Here is a 14,321-nt window from a genome sequence, read left to right on the forward strand (position 1 = left end):
ACAGGGTGTGCAAATAATAATAATAATAATAAATATATATTTAACTTTGTATCCATTTCTGCAGCAGGTGCGACCCGAATGAATGACGCCACAACCCTGATCCACAATGGCATGTGATGCACCCAATGAAAAACACTATGCGCAATTAAACAAATAGATTGACTGCAAAAAGACCCAATGGTTCGCAGTAGACCAATGGGAGGAAAGGAGGGTTTTCTGTGTGTGTTTTTTTTTGTTATATATAGTTAGTCAGATTTATTTTTCTGCTGACCGCAGAAAGGGGGAGGGAGGTAGTCGCTGTTCCTTAAAAAAAATAAAAAAATAAAAAACAATAACCCTGGTGTCCAGCATTCCTCTTGTTTTGCCGTCTCGCTTTTATTAGCGCGTCTCAAGTCTCATCAGGGCAGCTAGCCTCGGGAGGACTTTGTTTTCATGGAGGAGGAGGCATGGTCCTTCAACTACATAATACATTCAAATCCACAAAGAAGAGAGGAACGGCAGAGAAGAATTTTTTTTTTTCAGAGCATTTTGGTGCATTTCTAATGCATTGTTTTAAGAAAATACCTGCAAGCGTAGAATAATAATAATAACAAAAACACTGAATTAAAAACCAATTTACTGAGAGAGAGAGAGAGAGAGAGAGAGAGAGAGAGAGAGATAATTAACTTCACTGCAAGAAGTCAAGTCAGATTTATTTTCTTCTCCTTGCTTGGAAGTTGATTAAATAAATGCATTCAACGGCTGATGCATCTGAAGATGACAGCGTTTGATGGGACTGAGTGACTAATGTAAAGAAGATCACCGTTTCTGACAGCGTATAAAACAAACTGAACACTACAGCGCCGAGGTAAACAGCCTTGCGTTTGCACGGTAGAGAGGAGGGGGTCGAACCAGAGAAAGTGTTTATGCAAACTTAACAAAAGGCTGCAGCTATCGGTCTGTTTGCAGCCTGATTCACAAGCGTTTTATAACCCGCCTTCTGCATCCTGGCAAGAAACGCCTCCAAACGCAGAACAAAAGGTATGAATTCTATATATTTCCATATGCAATCTATATTGTGAACAATGGGCCGTGTGGCTATGCTTCCGATGTTGTCATGGAGATGCATGATCTCTCATTGAGCCGGACGCACGGCATGTGATGTCAGTCTGACTGGCAATGAAAGGGTTACCTCACTGTAATCGTACAACAGAAACACTGCCTCGTTGTAAATTAACACACGTGTTTCTACAGCGGTTAAAAAGCAGGAAATTCAATCTCTGGAAATGACTGGAAAGTATAGCACGCAGCCGGTGTGGCGAACTGTCTGGCTTCCTTTGTGTAAACAGTACATGATCTCAACGCTTTTTAAAGGCGGATTATTAAAGGACTGGGAAGGTGTGACACACAATGTATCATTAAACACGAGCCTTGAATATTAATCCGTTACTATCCCCACTAAAATGTAGATTGTGCATGTTGGGTTTAGCAGCAGGCAATGCAAATACCGTCGTGCGTCTGTGTCGCGATTGTATTCGGACCGAGCTTGGCCGCACCGCTGCACTGTGTCCCGATATAGAAAGGGCTGCTTGCAACATGCGGTGTTATTTTGTTGCAACCCGTTATATTGGCCTGGGGACACAGTGTAGCCTCTGAGTTTGCAGGTTCGTCTTGATTGTGTTCTAGAGTTGATGGTACTGTATGTGTGGTGCGTTAACGATGAACTTGGCGCAATGTGTAAACCCAAACATTGTTTGATGTAGAGAAGAAGCTAAGGGCACTGGATCAGTTGCCTTCCTCCCTTCCAGAGACTCTGTTTTTTATTGTATGTCAGTGCAGTTAGTTGTAAATATATGGATTGAATTAATTGCGGCAGGAGCTCAACAAAACAGACAGAAGATGAAAAGAAGTGGCGGTGACTGCAACACATTCACAGCATGTTTCTAATTGAACTCATTCTGTCCATTCCGTTTCTTTTTCTGCGGTGTGAACTAGCTCTCATACAGCCCCTTTTAAAGAGAGCAAGCCGGTATGTATTGTGCTAGGACTCCCTGTTCAGACTTCTTAATCACGATGAGCTGCACCAAGCAGCGATCACCTGGGCATCCAAACTGTCAGTTTTCTCTTCTCAAGGTTATGTTAAGAAGAACCCTTTTGGGTTAAAGACAGATTCTAAATCAGTGAATCCCAGTGTTTAAGGGTAGCAGTGTGGAGTAGTGGTTAGGGCTCTGGACTCTTGACCGGAAGGTCGTGGGTTCAATCCTCGGTGGGGATACTGCTGCTGTATCCTTGAGCAAGTTACTTTACCTAGATTGCTCCAGTAAAAACCCAACTGTATAAACGGGTAATTGTATGGAAAAAATAATGTGATATCTTGTAACAATTGTAAGTCGCCCTGGATAAGGGCGTCAGCTAAGAAATAAGTAATAATAAATAATGATTCTAAATCAGATCCCAGTGTTTAACATGATTTTAAATCGAATCCCAGTGTTTGACATGATTCTAAATCGAATCCCAGTGTTTAACATGATTCTAAATCGAATCCCAGTGTTTAACATGATTCTAAATCGAATCCCAGTGTTTAACATGATTCTAAATCGAATCCCAGTGTTTAACATGATTCTAAATCGAATCCCAGTGTTTAACAGGCGGCCTGTGTGCAGTGGGTTTGATAACACGCGTGTGATGGAATTGTGTGCCATATTTGGATCCACTACATTTCCCTGAACCAGAAGAAAATAACTTCCAAAATGCAAACCAGCGTTCATTTTGAACAGGACCCCACCTGGAGGTTACCCTCATTATTAGACTGTTGCTGGTAAAAAATATTTTTGTAACTTTCAAGTTACTCCTATATAAAGACGTTCGCTGCAAATATTTAAACTATTGGACAGTTGTGAGATGAAGCAGTTGGGGATTGTAATTATAAACAGAAAGCAGCAAAATAATAATAATAATAATAATAATAATAATAATAATAATAATAATAATAATAATAATGTTAATAGTATTTTTTTTAATTTGTTCTGAAACGTTGACTGCATCTCAATGTCCATGTTGGTGAATAATTGTGCTTGGCACATTATACAATCGCGTATTTGTAAGGTTGAGAACTGCCATTCACAATGACTGACAACCGGCTAGATTTCCTGTAAAAACCGCTTCGCGTCAAGAAATGAAACCACAGCGAATGAGGGACAGGTTTCATTAGGCGTCTGGATAACAAGTCTGCTTCTCGTTTGCCTGTGCTGCAGTATTTTAACCACGGCTTTGATAATGAATCCCAGAGTAAAAGGTGAAACAATATTTGCATATATATATATATATATATATATATATATATATATATATATATATATATACATATATATATATATATATATATATATATATATATATACATATATACTCATGAGCAGTGAATTACTGTGCAGCCTCTTTAAAGTTACACAGAACTGCATGTGACACAAAACGACATTGCAGTGGACGCTTCCCTTCTTTACTGGTGTTTTGTCGGTATTTAATTTCTTTAATGTTTTGCCATTGAAAGTAAATGCGCTCTGTTCGGTGCTGTGTTGGCCATGTGCAGTGATTGCCGCTGAGAGAGTGCTGGTGTCTGCTCAGCAGGTAGCCTGCATCCTCGAGCAGACACGTACCTGGGGAGGTAGGAAGACCAGCTGAAATCACCATTCCATGTCGCTGTTCCTCTGATATTGAGACAGGGCACATGTTTTTTTAAATATCGATATTGCTGGGATACAGAGATTATTTTCAAAGTTGATCTCCTGAACTGTAATGCCTTGGGATGAGAGTTGTGTTCATTTCCAGTGCAGGGAGAGCAGCGTCGGGAGCTGTTAAACCTGGCACTGCAAGGAGCACGCTCTTGATCATGATTGGTCTCCACTGGTTAAAGGTTGATTAGTTCTGGAGCACTATTGACTCATCTCTCTTAGTGTGTGCTGAGAGCATGCAAGGCAGGTGTAATTAGATCATTTCAAAGTAATTGCAGCCAGGCCAAGAGGCGTCGTCTGGACCAAAGTGCAGTGTGCTGTGCTCTCTTCCATTGTCGTGCAAGCATGACCCACGCCTGCCTTGGAAGGGCTGCTGCCTTTGGGTTTGGTGCAGCAGTTCAGTCTCCTTACCCATGGCATCCTTGCCTCGTCAGCCTCGGCTCTCCTCTTTGAGACTGGCAGCAAAAGTGCAGAATTATAGATGAATGATTATAGATGGACATGGATGCTTCCTTTTCATTCATATCTGTATGTTATACAACAAACGCAGCTGGTTTTCAGATGCCAGGCAGGTGCGATTTTTATAATTCAGTTTAATGGTAGACCAGCGACAGATTCTAAATGCTGAGCACCCTTTCTTTTCACCCCAGAGAGAACGCTGCTATTACCAGCCTCTGCAGTATTCAGAAACAAAGAGGCAGATTAGGTTCATGTCGATTCTTTGTGTTGATCCTCCAGAGAGCACGCGGTTTTCATTGTGGTGATAATTACAGCATGTGGTTTATGTTTCTGTTTTTAAGTTTGGTTTGACAAACCTTTACTGACCTGGTACTGAGACTGTGTACAATGATATACATTTTTAAATTCCTAAGACGACAATACCTTATTTGTTCATTTAAACCCCATATTTTTCCGAGACGCGTGTAATGAAGCTCAAGATGAAAAGCAATGTGCTTGTTTATTTGTGAGCGGGAGTTGGCAGCACAGTGAGAAGCTTCAAGGCTTTAACCATTCGTGTGCTGGGGCCTGCGGAGCACAAATAACCTTGACTGTGGCACGGTGAAAGCCTGCACTGCTGAGCCCTTTCGGTTGCTCCAGTGGGGTAAGACACAGAGCATGGTTTGGATCCAGTTCACTGCCAGGGATGGAAATAAGACTCCCTTTGCATAGCAGTTTGACCCATTCCTGGTTTTACTATGGGTTTAATAAGGCACACCTGAGCTTGTTGCCTATACACACTGTCTAATAAGCTGGTAGTAAAACCTGGAGTGGGTGAAACTGCTATGTAATAGGAGTCTTATTTCCATCCCAGAGTTGCTGATCCTGACTAGGGACGCACAGAGAGTGCTGTATTGGCCATTGGTCCCGTGTAAGGGATGAAGATTGCATGTTCATGCTTCACTGAATGGTCAGGGGCTCGTAGAGGCGGTACAGATACTAGCCAGGTAGTTCAGTAGCATCGCATGCTCAAGCTCAGTGGGAGAAGACAAGGTCTGGCCTGACCGCAGGATCAGAGGTCACCTGGATCTGTAAGTGGGTTTCAGCATTTAGGCATCGTCCGAACTGGGTGATTTCAAATGGGGTAGCAAACCAGAGAATAATCCTGGATTCTTAAACAAAAGAAAACCCCATTTGGCCTGATGAAAGTAATGGTGTTGTTCAAACCCTGGCGAGCAGTCCTCGCCTCTGTTTTGTGTAGTGGGTTTGGAAATAAGAATTGGCAGCTTGAGCTACGGGTTTGGGAAATGCAAACTGGAAAAGGGACAAGCAGAAGCAGTGCTTGCCAATGAAACAGGATGTACATTGACTTTAATGAAGAGGGAGGTCATTTTCTAAATCTGTTCAGAAGTGCAGTAATTTGCCTTGATGTACTGAGACCTGGCCCTCCCTCCCAACGTCCCGCAGGGAAGAAAGAATTTCTGACATGTAACCCCTGTGAACCCTGAACCTCCTCGTTTTAGTCAATGTGTTTCCAGTCAGATCCTGGCTCGTTCCTACGCTTTGTTCTCGGCATCCTATTTTCTATTGTGTTTGCAGTGCTGTAAGTATACAGCAGGCAATGTTACTGTTGCAAACACCAGAAACAAACAACCTGAAACGATTTAACCAGCCACTGTGCAGTGACGAGGACCCACAGTCAGGTTGATATTGAATTTGTAATGTAAAAGTTTTACTGTAAACCAAGACTGCTGCAGCTTGAAGGCTTGATGATAGTTTACATGCAGCTGGATATTGACAGCTTGAAGGCTTGATGATACAGTTTACATGCAGCTGGATATTGACAGCTTGAAGGTTTGATGATACAGTTTACATGCAGCTGGATATTGACAGCTTGAAGGCTTGATGATAGTTTACATGCAGCTGGATATTGACAGCTTGAAGGCTTGATGATAGTTTACATGCAGCTGGATATTGACAGCTTGAAGGCTTGATGATACAGTTTACATGCAACTGGATACTGACAGCTTGAGCAGTCTAATTGAAATCAGTGTTGCCTTATCATGAAAAACAACAAACCTCTGGACAAGTATGAAAACTCCAGATTTCTAGTTTTACATCTTTGATATGACATGATGGAAAAGGGCTAATATTGAGCATTCCTGTTGGTAATTCTGAATAAACAAAGTGCAATAAGAGGACGGCTGATAAACCAAACTTCCTCTTTCACAATTATTTCTCTAATGACCTGTTGAAAGCTGCACGCCAGTAAAATGATCGATTTTCAGTAGAACATGCAAGTCGTTGAAAGGAAGACAAGAAACGTGTCCTTAAAGGTTGTATCTGAATATCAGGCAATTTTCATTTAAAAAAAAAAAAAAGTCATTTTCAGATCTCTGCGCCACTTAACTAGGTTAAGAGTTAAACCACCATGTAATTCTGTACCTGATGTTGAGGGTGTTCATATTTTAATAGTGAAAAAGGCTATTTGTCTGAGTCGTTTAAGAATAAAGCTGAACTTGTCAAACCAACAGACAGTTAATAAAAAAAGCTACCTAGTCTCCCTATTTTTTGCTAACATGAATTTGATTATATATCTGATCTCGGCTCTTATGGAAATGTATAATTTATAATGTGGCCACACAAAATTTGATCACATTTGAGGTCAGTCGGTTTTCTGTTCTTGGAAGCTTTTAATAAAATAAGCTGGATTTGGTTTGTTGGGTGTGTCCTGTCTTCAGCACTGGTTTCTTGTTGCCATGAGAACCAGTTATTGCTTGAAATACAAGGCTGCCTGTCTCTTTGCTTCTTAACAGAAAAAGCAGTCGGGAGCCTAATCTTTAAGCCAGCATGGTGCTTCAGTGAGGCGGCCAGCCCCACACCACCGCCTGCTTTTAACCCTACTGTAGCAAAAGGAGCCCTTCCTTTTCAGGAGATCACATCAAAAGGCTGTAAGGACGGATCGCTCACGTCTCTTTCTCTTCCCTCTTTTACTCGTTCGTTGTCTACAGTTTTGCTGTTCTTGTGATTTTATTTAAAGTGGTGTAAAGTAAAAGGTATTTAATCATTCACATTTTTATTCTGTGGTATTTTAAAATAGATAAATAAACCGACTAATAAAACGGTAAAATACAAAAACAAACAAAATATTTTCTATTAGTTTGCGATGGTGCATTCACTCACTCAAGATGAACATGTAGCAGCCTTGTGCTGTATTGGGGCGAGCCTGTTCTAGAACAAGATCCCTTGTGAAAGGAATGGGGCGAGCCTTTTCTAGAACGAGGTCCCTTGTGAAAGGAATGGGGCGAGCCTGTTCTAGAACAAGGTCCCTTGTGAAAGGAATGGGGCGCGCCTGTTCTAGAACGAGGTCCCTTTCAGGGTGCCCCTATTCCTGTTACAAGCTGTCCTGCAATAGCCGTGACCCCTGTGCTCTCTGGGTCATCTTCCCCTCTGCGGCTGACCGCTAATTTCAGCAGCTGGTTTCAGTTGGGACTCTGCGGCTGTCCGGGGGAGTGACGGGGGGTGTTGATCTTACCACACAGGATCGGCTCATAGATTGCTGGCAAATAAATAAGCAAATAAATAAAAGGAAGCTGTTTCCCTTTTCTACTTAAGAACTGGCAAGGAATAAGAGGGCCGTTGTGTCGGATCATTCCGTGTGTCGGACGAGGTGCCAGCGTTTTGTCACTGTGCTGCTTTCTGTCTGGATTGCAGTGTCCTGGTTCTGCTGGCTTAACGATTCACAGCCAGCGGGATCACAAGCTCTTTCAAGCAGCTGGGACTGAATGCTTGGTGGCGTCAGCTGTCAAGAAGAGCTGCTAGTTTTTTATTTTGGTATTGGTAGAATATTTGATCCGTCAAAAACACAAATAAAAAACAACGGGAGAACGGTTTCTGCTGTCCTGTCTCCGTGGCGAATGAAATAGGACGATTGATTGATTGATTGATTTGATTTAAGCATTTGAAAATGGCATCAGAATCTGTGGGCCAATAATATAAATGTAAATAGTGTAACTGTTTCTCTTTATTGATGCTGTCAATACAGTACGAGGCTGTGAATGGTATCAGTGTCTCTGGTGCTTTCTCATCTTCTTCTCACCCCTCTCGCATTTGGAAGCCATCGAGTTTCATTGGAATTTTTGGGTATTTTTGAATGTTTCTAATATTTTTTTTTTTTTTGAGGACTGCATTCTGGGCTGTGTGACTAATACAGTAGTAAGCAGGCGTGATATTTGGCATGGAAGTGGTGAGAGTTTACCACAGTACTGGAGTACAATGAGCACATTGATTCATTGCTGCAGAGCTATGCAGTGTAGCATACTGTCCTGCTGCTGCAGCGCACTGCATGTCTCACTACAGACCCTGGAATCTGTCCTGCTGCTGCAGCGCACTGCGCGTCTCACTACAGACCCTGGAATCTGTCCTGCTGCTGCAGCGCACTGCACGTCTCACTACAGACCCTGGAATCTGTCCTGCTGCTGCAGCGCACTGCGCGTCTCACTACAGACCCTGGAATCTGTCCTGCTGCTGCAGCGCACTGCGCGTCTCACTACAGACCCTGGAATCTGTCCTGCTGCTGTCTTGTCTTGTGAACCTATTAAAAACTAAACTGAAGCTTTCCATTCACTCTAAATCTTCTAATCATGACATCATTCATCATGCCTGAAAGTGTAGCCTCGGGCCCAATCACTAATAGAAATATAATCGCTTCTTTACTCTGAAATATACACACTTAATTGATGCCTGCTGGAGAGACGGATGGATCGAAAATGATGCATTTGTTTCTGTTTTCTGTATTGCTTTGCTCTTCACGTACCCCACGTTGCAAAATGTTAAATAAAAACGGTGCAGTCACATTTATTACTGCTTGTTTTAGGGACATTTTGACAGCATTTATTAAGACAATAAGAATTTCCATTTTGCAGAAAAGCAAAACGGTATAGTGTAGCCTTCTATAGAGGGTCCAAAAAGAACTTACTGTCTTATTGTAAAAATAAATGAAAGTGCATTACAGATCAATGTAAATTGAATCCCGCTTGTGAACATCAATGTAAAATGTTAAATCTAAAATAAGAATGAAAGCATGACAAAAGGTTTAATGTAATAAACGTTGCTTTACAGCTGTAAGTGAAAGAGTAATACAAACCCACTCGCTGTGGACTGTGAGAGGGGTCCAGGCTGCCCCACAGTATCTGCCTGTGCTGCTCACACCGGTCCAGAGGGGAGGATTCATTTCAGCATGCTGAGCACGCAGGCAGGGGGGGGGGCAAGGTCATGCACACAGGGGGCATTTAATAAACAGTACATTACTAGAGCCTGCTGCACACCTGACCACAGGGAGACAGCTCTGCAATTAACATTGACACAGCAGCCTGGCCCCACAGACACAAAGTCACTCATGTAATTGCTGTTTAATCGTATTAAACAAAGCTGCGAATGCAGAGGGGAACTCTGACCTTTGTTTCAATTCCAGTAACCCTTGCGGTTCAGAAATTAGAATGAAATAACAAAACGTCAGATATTTGTGGGGTATCAACTGATGATGATGATGATTATTATTATTATTATTATTATTATTATTATTATTATTATTATTATTATTATTATTATCATTAAAATGATATGAAATCTTTTACAGAATGTCTATAATAGCGGCTGGATGACCCAGTATTTTGCAAGCCCTGTTTTCTGTGTTCTGCAGCATTTCGTTTTAACGTGTGAAGTTCTCCGTGCAGCTATCTGTTAGTGTTTGAATTGCCTGGTCAACGAGAAAATTGTGTCCTGGTCCTTTTGGAAGTCAAGGAAGCATGCTAAATCTTAAAAGATATTGGATTGAATTTTAATGATGCAGATTATCTTTCCCATCTTAAAATGCCTTCCACTGGGGCATAGGGTATTATTATTTTTTAAATGTATATTTTTCCCTTCAAAACACATCTGCTCTTTCAGACTGCCTGGGGCTCATAGATCTGTGACCCCTCCTGACACACTGCTGAATAATGCAATCATCTTATTAAAGTGTGTACTGCCAAGATGGATGCAAACTGTTGCAGAGAGATGCATTCCTCTTTGATACTCGGTGGCTCCAAGCATCTCCACCTACGCAGCCTGGCTCCAGGTTCCGAGCCAGCTCTAGAATGTGTGTGCTTGCTGTTCTTGTGTGTGCCTCGGCAGCTCGTAATGCCACAGGGTAAGGCTCACACTCTGAGCAGAAGCAGTTCCCTGAGGTCACATACCGTTTACTATCGAAGACAGCGTATGGTTATTGAACCGCAAACGCTCAGTAATTCTGTCTTGAGGGGAAGTGAGTGTGCTGGTAAATAAGCTTATTTTTGTTCAGTTTCCCCAGGATTATCATATAAGAACAGCTATTGGCAGAGCCTCTTGTACGACCAGCTGTGATCTTGCTGCATAAACACATTGAAACCAGCATGAGGTTTCCCTTTTCTGCATGATTCTTCAGGCACATTGAATATATCAGTCATTTCAGGGACTTGTGTATTAGCGATGGGGATTGATAATGGGATCTTCCTCAACAAACTGTTTTTTTTTTCTTTCAGTTTTGCAGTGTGAATGTTAAGAGGTTGTGTATGTATTGCTCTTACAAGCAGACCTGTACTGTGCAGTAAACTCCCAACTACATTTATATCAATCCTGTCCCTGCTGCCACAAGTAATACTCACTCACTCTCCAGCAGCCATTTTGTAGAGCTTTGTGGCTGCTGAAGATCGGTTTCCTTTCTGTTTGGGGGGGGGGGGGGGGGCGGAGGATTAAATGCAGCGGAAGGATTCAGGTGAATTATTCTGCCGGGAAGGATGACTATTCCAGTTCCAGAATGTGCTGTTAGTTCCAGAACGAATGAGCTGGGGGGTATGACTGCCAAGCAGCGTGGAAAAAGAGTAGCAAATAAAGTGATAGGCTATGACAGCGCAGAAGCACAGATCTGATGAAACTTGATAATAGTATGACATGCTGTGGTACAGGTTTACCCCCTGCACTGTATAGAGCTCTTGAGGCTGGGGTGGTTCAAACTTGGCGTGGCGTATGCACTGTATAGAGCTCTTGAGGCTGGGGTGGTTCACACTTGGCGTTGCGTATGCACAGTTTTACCCCCTGCACTGTATAGAGCTCTTGAGGCTGGGGTGGTTCACACTTGGCGTTGCGTATGCACAGTTTTACCCCCTGCACTGTATAGAGCTCTTGAGGCTGGGGTGGTTCACACTTGGCGTGGCGTATGCACAGTTTTACCCCCTGCACTGACAACGCTGTTTAAAACACATTAAAACGTCTCGCTGAAAGTGACGGTTTGCGCTCGACGCAGGGTGTTCAGTGACAGGTTTTTCTTTTCCAGGCATTTATTCATTTCTAATTTACACTTGTCTTCTCTGGCTCTGCCATTTATTACGCTCCCTGTGAGCTGACTGCATGCAAGGTCAGCCCAGGGTTAAAAGAAAAGCTGCGACATATCTTAAAGATGAAGGATCGGTAAACCACAGTGCAGTGCATTTTATCTCTGTGCAATACACATGTTTGCAAACAAAACTGTTAACATCTCTTACTGTCCAGAGTAGCCTGAACCTTATAGATTTATATGTTTAAAATATTGACTAATGTTGGCTGGCTATTGCAGTATATTGTTCTGCATACTGTATGTGAAACGGATCCTGTTTTTTCTTTGATTAGTTGGGTCCAGTATTCATGGAGCAAACTGCTGCGTTAATCCCTGTATTATTTTCACCACAATGTCTGATGTGGTGTTTGGCACGTCGGAATCTGTGTTTGCCTTGAAATTCTGGCACAGATCCCACAAAGCTTTAAAGGGAAGTAGAGGAAGCAGGATGCTAGCTACCTGAGCCTGTGTTGTGCAGATAACTTGTGTACCGTTTGGTGAGCAGACTCTCTGTGCATAACCCTCGACCACCACGAGGAATACTTTCCTTTTTCCTTTTGCTTTGCTGTTAATCTCTCCCTGCTTCATCCTACTCTCTCTGCCGTGCTGGCTGATCCCTTTCAGCCCTCATGACACAGACTTTCAAAATACATTTGCGTTTAATAGGATGCACTTAGCCCAGCTTCGTCTGCCACACTCCCTAATTAAATTGCTGGTGTGCCGTCACGGTATGCCTCCCCATCAGACTTTCTATACAATGCTGGAAAAAAGATGCTAATAAATTCTGATGGGACGTATTGTACTTTTTTAAATGGTTATTTTACAAAAATGTAAAAGAAGAGATGCCATCAACACATCACTTTACGATTAGGAATACACATTGCCCATGTTTTAGAAACATGGAAGATGATTTACCCGTGTTTGAGAGTCAACAAACACGTTCACACCACATGCTGCTAACTGCATGATTGAGGAAGCATCCTAACTGCATGATTGAGGAAGCATCCTAACTGCATGATTGAGGAAGCATCCTAACTGCATGATTGAGGAAGCATCCTAACTGCATGCTTGAACCCGTCCAGACTGTGAGGGGAATGCACTTTGCTACCTGATTGCCTTCTCCTTTCTATTCTCTGTGATTAATTCTCCTTCTCACCGAGCCTTCCCTCCCTTTCCTGCTCCACTCAGATTCCCTCGGCCGCTCCTGTGACTTGCTGGCTGATTTGTAATTTTTTTAAAGGGCAGCTGATGGATTTTTTATTTTTATTTTTAATTAATAAGAGCACTATCTGAAGCTTAGTAAGGAAACGAGTAACTACCAAGAGAGTTCTCCCTGCAGGAACCAATGATGTCAGAAGACCTAGTAATTACTTTATCTCGTCCACTTCATTAGGTTGAACTAAGTCCTGAAATTTCACTCCAAGGGATTGGACTGACTGGGTGGGCTGGTGGGGTGGGGGGAGAGATATATAGCCACTCTCTCAGCGAGCTTACATTTATTATATAAAGCTAGCTTCCCAGCGTGTCCTTTCTATTTTGTGCTTTTAATTTGGTTTGAAATCCTCAGGCACGCCTAATTTCATAATGCCTGCTGGGTCCCATGAATCTCAGGCAGTGGCAGTGTAATCGCTGAATGTTGGCACAGACCACCAGAAACGGTTCTGTACTGCTAACCCAGGAATCATTGCAGCTCTTCAGACTATTACTGCTTCCTTGCCTGTTCAGCTGGGTTTGTTCTGATGTGTGTGTGCATGTGTGTGTGCGTGCGTGCGTACGTGTGTGTGTGTATCAGTGTGTGCGTGCGTGCGTGTGTGTGTGTGTGTGTGTGTATCAGTGTGTGCGTGCGTGTGTGTGGTTGTGTGTATATGGGATGACACACACATCCCAGTACACGTTCGTGCAATTTGAATATTCTGGACACTGTGGTATTTAGAATGGTCTGTAAATGCATATACCTTATGTGTCTGGGACCTGTTTTAAACACATAACCCATTTTATAGTTGAGAGATCGTTGGAAAAACCTTGCAAGGGGGGTGTGTTTCCCTCCACTTGAGAATGCCGTGCTCTCACTGTTTGTTTCGCTATGTTGACTTTCACAGCAGGAAATCTGGGAAATATTGAAGTCGGTGAATTAGTGAAGGGCCCTTATACCAGAGAATAAAGGACTTTCACAGATCACTGTAGACCTGGCATAACAGGGAATTAAACACCGCAGGGTATTATCAACTGAACTGTCCTGCAGTCCAGAGCCACACAGGCAGCACAGTGAGGTCTCTGCCACCAGCCTGCCATTCCACTGAGTGGATGTGTGCAATTAATCTGGATCCTTGAAACAGAGCTAATTATAGCAGGAGAGGGAACTGTGTAAGCAGTTCAGAAAACCAGAATCAGTCCTTTTCAACATCCTTCAGAGTACAGACAGTGAAAGGGGGGCAGGGGTCAGAAACCTTGCATCTTGAAACGTCAAAGACAGTGACCTGTAATTGCCTGTGAATGCTTTTTAAATCCTTGCTCGCCAGTCTGTTTCTTTTTTCTTAATGCTGAGTGTGCAGAGATGTAATTCGTTCTGGCTCTAATTCAGATACTGCAGAAACAGGTCCTTGGTACTGCCTGTAATGCATGAAGCTTGTTTAACCAGCCGAGTGTCACCTTGCAGACCTACCATTCAGCAAGTTCCTTTATGCACTGCTAATCCAGCCTCAGAGCTTCAGAGTTTAGCTTTGGTTGAATATACGGTAATGCTGTATATCCCTGTGCTTCTGGCTGAAAACAAATAGCCATTT

General features: G+C 42.7%; 1 protein-coding gene across 11 annotated transcripts in view; it reads left to right on the forward strand.

Moving 5' to 3' along the window:
* Positions 1-240: 240 nt before the first annotated feature.
* LOC117428388 (splicing regulator ARVCF-like) overlaps positions 241-14,321 on the forward strand; it is a 106,152-nt gene continuing 92,071 nt past the window's right edge. For 7 of the 11 annotated variants that reach the window (XM_058994157.1, XM_058994164.1, XM_058994150.1 and 4 more), the window contains exon 1: positions 242-1,020. The gene's annotated coding sequence lies outside the window, so the exon portion shown is untranslated. Of the gene's footprint in view, positions 1,021-14,321 lie in introns of all 11 variants that reach the window. The other 4 variants (XM_058994160.1, XM_058994163.1, XM_058994161.1 and 1 more) reach the window with 3 other exon arrangements.

Source organism: Acipenser ruthenus, chromosome 21 (genome assembly GCF_902713425.1).
Source record: "Acipenser ruthenus chromosome 21, fAciRut3.2 maternal haplotype, whole genome shotgun sequence".
Lineage (NCBI taxonomy): Eukaryota > Metazoa > Chordata > Actinopteri > Acipenseriformes > Acipenseridae > Acipenser > Acipenser ruthenus.